The sequence below is a fragment of the Desmodus rotundus genome, chromosome 8, assembly GCF_022682495.2.
Source record: "Desmodus rotundus isolate HL8 chromosome 8, HLdesRot8A.1, whole genome shotgun sequence".
Lineage (NCBI taxonomy): Eukaryota > Metazoa > Chordata > Mammalia > Chiroptera > Phyllostomidae > Desmodus > Desmodus rotundus.
In genome coordinates this window covers 117,494,957-117,502,889 of record NC_071394.1, presented here as the reverse complement: position 1 = coordinate 117,502,889, position 7,933 = coordinate 117,494,957, and the positions used below count along the sequence as shown (strand labels likewise).

The following is a 7,933-nucleotide window of genomic DNA, read 5'->3' as shown; positions in this document are numbered from 1 at the left end:
CCACCACAGCTAACAGCAGGTGCTGCTTCACAGCTGAAAAAAAAAGGAGGTCTGAGGGTTTTTATTATTATTATGATTTCCTGGGCCTGTGCGAGTGTGTCATTTTACTCTTTTAGACCTTCACTGGTCGGAAAGCCTGATTCAGAAAGCCTCGTGCTTTTGAGAAACGAAACAAGTTTCCACGCTTTCCACGGTGGTGGGTCCACCTTAGAAGACTGCTTTTGTCTGCATTCTCAGCTCCTGCTTCCGGTGGATCTCAAGGAAGTTCATGTTTAAATTTTAAAAATAATGAAATAAAAAGCATTCTTAAGTGTCTAGGAGTCAGGAGTGTCCTAAAAAAAATCTTCCACATGCAATAATTCCACATTTGTATCCTAGTGTAACCAGGTGGCCAGGCTCTGGTTAGAGGTATGAAACCACTGAACAAAATGGAAAATCCAGCTCTGAAAATAAATCATTGTGTGGTTCGAGAGGCCCCATCTTTACTCTAAATGTCTGCCTTAACATATATTTTGGTTACATGTTACTAAAGAACAAACTGCTCCAATATTTAGTGGCTTAAAAAGACCACCAGTTTATTATTCTATATATTCTGTGGGTTGTCATTCTGAAAAGTGGATATTCAAATGAACTAAGCCAGCTTAAGTCTCAATAAGGACTGAACTCACAGACCACTTGCATGCTATTTCTCCCATTCGTTTTATTTATTTATTTATTTATTTTGAGGAATTAAAAGTTAATTTTATTGGGCTCAGCCCAGGAGTCCATGAGTCTTGAGGACCTCAGCGTGTCTGTCCATTTTCTTCTCTTTCTTTCTTTTTGGCCTGTTTCCGTCGTCTCACGGAGCCGCTTTTTCTTTCGGTAGTGGATGCTGGCCTTCTCCTTCCTCTTCTCCTGTAGAGTGGCCGTGACTGCTTAGTGCTTCCAGGCAACCTCAGGATCCAGGTGCCCCAGGTAGGCAAACAGGATGGAGAGGGGTAGAGTTGAGGGGGTGGGGAATAAAGTTGTAAAGAAATGGGAGCCTGGATTAGGGAGAGGGTGGCCCTGAGAGTGGGGTTGCTAACCGGTCTCAGAGGATCCTGGAACTTTAAAAACCCAATTTTTCTCACCAAGCTTAAAGCAGAAGACACACCCAGCCTCTGTACAGGCTCTGTGCTCCTCCGGGCATAGCTAAGCCATTGGCATCATCGGGGCTGCCCGGAGTGGCTTCCACAGACCGTCATGAGGAAAAGCCATCATCTGCTCTCCCATTAGTTTTAAATAGGTTTGTCAGATGGCTCTCCAGCTGATCGCACGTAGGGTCTCTCTGTAGCTGTAGTCAGGTTGTGGGTGGGGCACAAGCACCTGTGACTCTTCACTCGCACGCCCGACTGGCACCTTGGCAAGGACATGTAAGCCTGGGGCCTCTGCTGGTGGGCGCAGAGGGCAGGATTGCTGGTTTTCTCTCTCTCTCCTTCAGTTGATCTCTCCTCCACATGGTCGCTGCAGCAAAGTAGCTGAACATCTTACGTGCATTGTGGCTGAAGGCTGCCAGGCCTTCTCATGGGCTTAGGGCTTGGAACTGTCCTGGTGTCACTTCCCCTGCTTTCTACAGTTGAAGGGAGTCACGGGCCCAGCCCAGACTTGGTCTCTCAGAGGACTACCCAAGGGAAGGAAGGCTGGGGTTGCCCTGCTCTGGGGACCATCTTTGGGCACCAGCTAACATATCATTTGACATGTGAGGGAGGACCCCAAAACAGAATTTATTTATAAAAATTGTGCATTTATTCTTACGTGTTTAAACTTCAGCCACCTTTGAAGACTTATTCTCCGTTTGATACAATGCACCTATCGAGATGTTTTTTCCACTGCTCAAAACAGTTTTTGAAGTTGTTGATTTTGATGCCCTTTAGTGCTCCTGCTGTTTTGTTTCACCTCTTTAGCATCAGCAAACTGTTTTCCTTTGAGGACTTTTTTCATCCACAGAAACAAAAAAAAAAGTCGCTTGGGGCAAGATTTGGTAATTATAGAGGGTGGGGCACAGGGGTCATGTGTTTTTCATCAAAAACTGCTAAACACTCGGCACAGTGTGGGCAGGTGTGCTCATAAATCACCCATCACGAAATAGGCGCAAATGCATTGAAAGGGTCTTCAAAGAAAAATTCACTGGAGCCAAACGTAGCCTCTCACAACACCACCAGTTGGCACACTGTTGCAGGTGGGTCCCTAGAACACTTACCTAGAGGGGGAAGCCTGTACTACAAAGGGCCTACCCTCCAGAAGATAATTCCTGCTGTTTTGGGGTCCACTCTCATAGTTTGTCTTCAGCCTCCAACAATCATGTCATCAATCCTGCATGATATGCCTTTTTGCATAGATAATTTAGTCAGTTCTTTCATTTTCACCGAGTGTAAGTTTTAAACTTATTGGCTTAGCTCTTTATGGAATAGAATCCCCGTTACAGTATAAAGTCTATTTTCAGACAGTTGAGACTGCAGTTAAGGTGTGTGATTGGATTGAACATGAGAGTAGGTAGGGGAATGTGGAAGCCAAGTCACTGAGGACTTGAGGCAGGATGAAGCTATAGATAAATCTTTTCAACAACTTCCTTAAAAAGTAACATTGAGTTTATTGGGCCTAATAATCCAGAAATCTGAAAGAGGGAGATTCTTGAACATAGTGACCAAACACAGCCTTTCAACTTCACCACTAATTCCTATCCGTTTGCTCCTCCTCTATCCAGGAAGCTGCTTCAAGGTGGAAGGAGCCTGGAATTTCCACACTAAGAAGTTAAATGAGCAAGGAACTAACTCATACTGTAATATGTTAATTCAAGGAGATACTGGCATTATTTGTGACGGCATCTCTCCTACCCTGACCAGTACAGCAGGCACTACTTCTTACGGCTCTGTCGAACTGCCAGAGGTTTTAACTGGTGCTTCTCACGTGCTCAGTAAATACTTGTTGAATTGATGGTCAACAAGTAATTGATTAGAAAAACTGTATAGTTTGACCAGTAGAAATAAAAAAAATGATTTCTGTGTTATTGATAGAATGCTCAGGCCTAGCCCATGGTAGAGGAAGTAATTTTAATTTCCTTTCCCACTGGGTTTTAAATTTCTCTGCTCTCTCAAGGGCCTATTAAGAGCTGGGTAGGCTAGGGAACGTGATGTCCAGAGGTTATTTAGTAGCAGTCTGTTTCGTTTCTCCTCGAGTCTAATTTCTCTCCTTTAAAAATTTTACTGCTATAAGGAGTGGTATCTGGTACAAAAAAAATCAAAACCAACCCAAATGATAATTATATTTAAGAAGATATTTCCTGGGCTCTAGTCGAATCTGGGAATGAAAGTCTCTAGGCATCCAAACATCAAAGACAGAATGCATTTTGAAAAGTGCTGTGCAGCCTCACCCCACTTATTTACTGGTTCTCACCTCCTTAATAATCCACAAACTCAGTACTTCGCACCGAAGACCCAGCAGTCTCACCCCGCATCCCCACCACGATTTCATAGCCAAGAGCTGTAATGAGGTCTCCTGCAAGTGCAGCTCCCATTGTGTTTACCAAATATGTTATGGTATCTTTACTGATAGAGTCTTGTCAACAGTGTGTGTCTATCTGGGCACAGTTTCCAGGGTGATTCTGTAAACTTACATCTTTTTTTTCAATTAATCCTCCCTCCCAAGAAATGTGCTAATCTGTCCTGGGCCTCCTTGTCGTTGGCGTGAATTATCTGAGTTTTACTGTTTCCAAAGACATTTTGCATATTCATACAATGTTATCATTCACGAGTACGATATTAACCCAGATTGGGTTTCAAGCCAAAAGTAATTAATTCTGTTTCAGATAAATCAATTAGAATTGAAGTAGAGGCGCTGCTGGTTTTTGCCTCATGACTTCTAGAGAAGTGTAGGCAATATACAGTGGACTGATAAAGTTAGATCCTCTACAAAGTTGTCCATTTTCTCATTTACCTGAATAACAGTAAGTTAGTCATAGTACATAGAGATGAGGGCATGTCTAGCTTTAAGAAAATTCAGTACGAAAAGTCAAGCTTATGAAGGATTGAAATTATGGGGCAATTATTTGTATTACAAATTAATTACTTGCTTCACAGGAGCTTGGTAATTTATTAGTAATTCTACCAAAGAGGCTGAGAGGTTAATTTAAAGCATGACTCAGAAATTTTGTTTTTTAAAAAAAATTATAGTAAATATTTTAGACTTTGTGGGCCATATGGTCTCTATCACAATTACTCAATTTTGCCTTTGTAGGGTATGTCTGGAGCAAAACCAGCCATAGATAATTAAATAAATGAATAAGCCCGCTTGTGTGTTCCAGTAATACTGCATTTGTGAACACTAAATTTAAATTTCATAAAAGTTTATTATGTCATGAAATAGTCTTCTGATTTGTTTTAGCTTCTGGGCCGTACAGAATCACAGGACAACTGGATTTGGCTCGTGAATTATAGTGTGCTGACCCCTGATTTAAAGTGTTATGAGCAAGTCTCAACTGACAATCAGAATGAAATTGAGGTAAAACACTTGACATCACCATGTGCAAGAAAGATAGGACTCAACACAGAGCATTGGTTCAGACTGCAGTATGAATTGCCGAAGGCTTTGGCAGTGCAGTGCAGATGTGAGAAAACAGGCCAGGAGAGAGCCTGTGACAAACTCCAGGGCACAGGGAGATGCATTGGCTCAGCCTGTGAGAGCCATCATCTGTGTCTTCTCTTCTATTTGCTCAGGGCTTGTGCTGAAGAGTTGATGGGGTTTTGAATAGTTTCAGCCTCATCATTTTCCAAATTATCTGTGTGCCTTAGACAAGAAAATTTTTAGCCATGGGTGGCTCAGAACACCAAGACAGAGTCCCAGGTTTCACCTTCAGAAGTTATGGGATGGGGCCTTGAAATCTGCATGTTTAACAAACCACCTAGAATGTTTCGATGAGATCCTTCAGCTGGTGGGCAAAGTACTGACTGCTCTCTTTTCTAGTCCAACTCGGGCTTTTGTCTTTTCTTAGACCATCTTCCACCTGCTGCTCTTTCTCATACCTTGGTCTAAAGGCCTCAGCTGTGGATGGGGTTTGGCTTCTTTCCAAGGGACAGCTTATGAGACAGAAGCTCCATGTATCCTTACCCCCACCCCCACTGCAGTCAAAATAATTTTTCAAAACACCACACTGCCCATGTCGATGCCCTGCTAAATCCTTCATTGGTTTTCTTTGCATTTGGGATTAAGGTAAACTCCTCAACAAGGCCTGCCCAGTCTGGTTCCTCATCCCACCCACATTTGCAACCTTACCTGGGTTCCCGTCACACTGACTACCTTTTACCTCCACACCTTCTTTATGCCTTTTCCTACCACAGGGGCTTTGCACTTGCAGTTCTTCTGCCTATTCCACTTGGCCTCCTCCTTCTCCTGGCTCATGTCTATGCAGGCTTCCTATTTCACTTGAAGTGACATTTCCTCATGAAAGCTGTTATAAAGTATTCATAGCAGATGGCATGTGTCCCAGGAGCAATTTTACATTTGCTTGTGTGATTCTCTGACAAAGGCCTGCTTCTTTCACTAGACTATGAGCTCCATAAGTCATGGTTCAAGTTAATATTTGGCTCACATTTGTGTCTCCCCATGCCCAGCATATAGCCTGGATCAATAGTTATTTGTTGAGTGAGTGAACAAGGGAATGAATGAGAGAGCACTGTGGGTTGTGTACTATGCTCCAGGCCATTAGAAAAATTGGATAACTATATTCTGCAACTCTAAGAGACACCAGGCCTCCCATGTGGAGCCAACAGTGAGAAGTCAAAGAGGGCTTCATGCCATTCTGCTGTGCCCTGAATGTAGGGAGATTGGTCCCTAAACCAGGATGGTGCCACAGCTGAAAATAGTACCACTGACAAGACCAGAAGGGAGAAGGGCAGTGGCCCCAACCACAGCTGACAGACACAGAAGAGAACAAGTGTGAGGGGGGGGAAATTTCCCTAGAATGAGGATTATAGTAGAACTGTGGTTACCGAATGCCAAAGGGAAGAAAGGGAATGAGATAGCCCAGACGTCATGTGTCAGATTTGTATTGGTGGAAGTGTTGGTGGGTGTACACATTTTTGGGCGAGAGTTGAGTCTAAGGATTTGGATGTGCTCTGCCAAGTTCTAAAGGGAAAAATCAAATGGGGAGCTGACCTGATGTCTGGTTAAATACCCGATTTTAGAATTTCAGCTTTTTACCAATAGGTACAATTATATTGGTATATGCTCTAAAACATTGTTTAGCTTGTTTTTCATGTAATACTGTCACTAAGCTTACATGAATGCTATGGCAATGTAATTTATTTCTTTTTCAAAGAACACCTTGTATTTGAATGTCATCTAGTGAACAAAATATAGTTAGATTATCACAATTTTTATGTTTTCCTAGGAAAGAAATCACTTCATTTTCCTTGTATTTAACACATAGTAGGTGCTTAGTAGTGTTTATTAAATGCATGATTAAAATATTCTGTTTGCTTATGAATAGAAAACAACTCATTAGCTGGAGCTTAAGCCTCCATTTCACAGACTCAGAGAAGCATGTGTGTGGGAACAAAACCACTAGTCTCCTATTTCATCCTTTTATCCCCTGCAGTTTTTTTCCCAAATAGTGCAGGTATCTATTCTGTCTTTAAGGTCCCATTTTTTAAGGTCAAGTATGTCATGGTCTTCCAATGTCACAAACCACCCAAAACCTGGCATCCTGATACAACAATGCTGATTTAGTGCATGTTTCTGTGGCTTAGCTACTTGGCCAGGGCTCAGCTGGGCAATTCTTCTGGACTCAGCTGGCCTCACTTATGTTCCTGCAGTCAGGTGTCAGTGAACTAGATGGCTGCCCCCAGAGCTAGCTAGCTACCCCCTGGGGCAAGGGAGTGACTGAGCTTCATCCTCTAGCACTCTAGCTTAGGCTGCTGGTCAGCTTTCCAAGAACAGGAGCAGAAGTTGTGAAGAGTCCTGAGGCCTAGACGCAGAACTGGCACACCATCACTTCTGCCATGTGCCATTTGCCCACGTAAGCCACACGTCACCCTAGAACTCCAGGTGGGAAAATAGCCTCTGCCTCTTGTGGAGATGCAGAGTTACCTCAGGACGTCCATCGGCAGAACAAGGAAAGGCACTGGAGTGTGATCGTTTTTGTGACCTGCCACTCTCTTGAGAACCCCTCTCCTCACTATCAGGACTGTTTGTCTATATCAAATCAAAATCATGCTCGAGCTCAATTCCAGCTTGTCATGTCCTTTGATGATAATGGAGAACAATATTCCCTATCCCCTTCCAGTAGCTTTTCCTCAAGTTAATAGCATTAAATTTCCCTCCGCCTCTCTTACATCTTTAAAAATATGTTTGATGCTTATGTGGCCTGAAAAAATGTCCCTGAGAATGAAAAATAGTTACATTTACTAGATACCTTTGAATCTTTTGAAAGTTCACCATATCTGAGAATAAGTCCTAGCTTCGTCACTTACTTATGCTAAATAATAACAATAAAAATAACAACAGCTAATGCTTATATAGCCCATGTTTGTATCACACACTCTTCTAAGTGCTTTACATTCAATCCCCATAAAACCCCCTGAGGCAGGTACTATAATTATCATCCCCATTTTATAGGTGAAGAAACTGGAGTACAGAAGGGCGAAGCCAAGTTCACATGGTCAGAGAGCAGAGTGGAAATTTGCCTGCAGGCAGCCTGGTCTTGGAGCCCATGTTTTGAACCACTACAAAGTACCGCCTCCTGTGTGACTTTGTACTAGTTACCCAACCTCTCTGAGCCCACATTTCCACATCAGCAAAGTGGTGATGGTGATGCTTACCCACAGATGTGTGGTAAGACACCAATGAGCTGATGTACCTGAAATATCGTGGGGAACTGCAAATCACTGTAAAAATGTAAGACATTATTGTTATTTTTATC

General features: G+C 42.7%; 1 non-coding gene across 1 annotated transcript; it reads right to left on the bottom strand.

Moving 5' to 3' along the window:
• Positions 1-1,158: 1,158 nt before the first annotated feature.
• On the bottom strand, positions 1,159-1,244 carry LOC112310023 (small nucleolar RNA SNORD35). Its single transcript, XR_002975341.1, has one exon. It is a non-coding gene; the product is annotated as a small nucleolar RNA SNORD35 (small nucleolar RNA).
• Between the last annotated feature and the right edge of the window lie 6,689 nt (positions 1,245-7,933).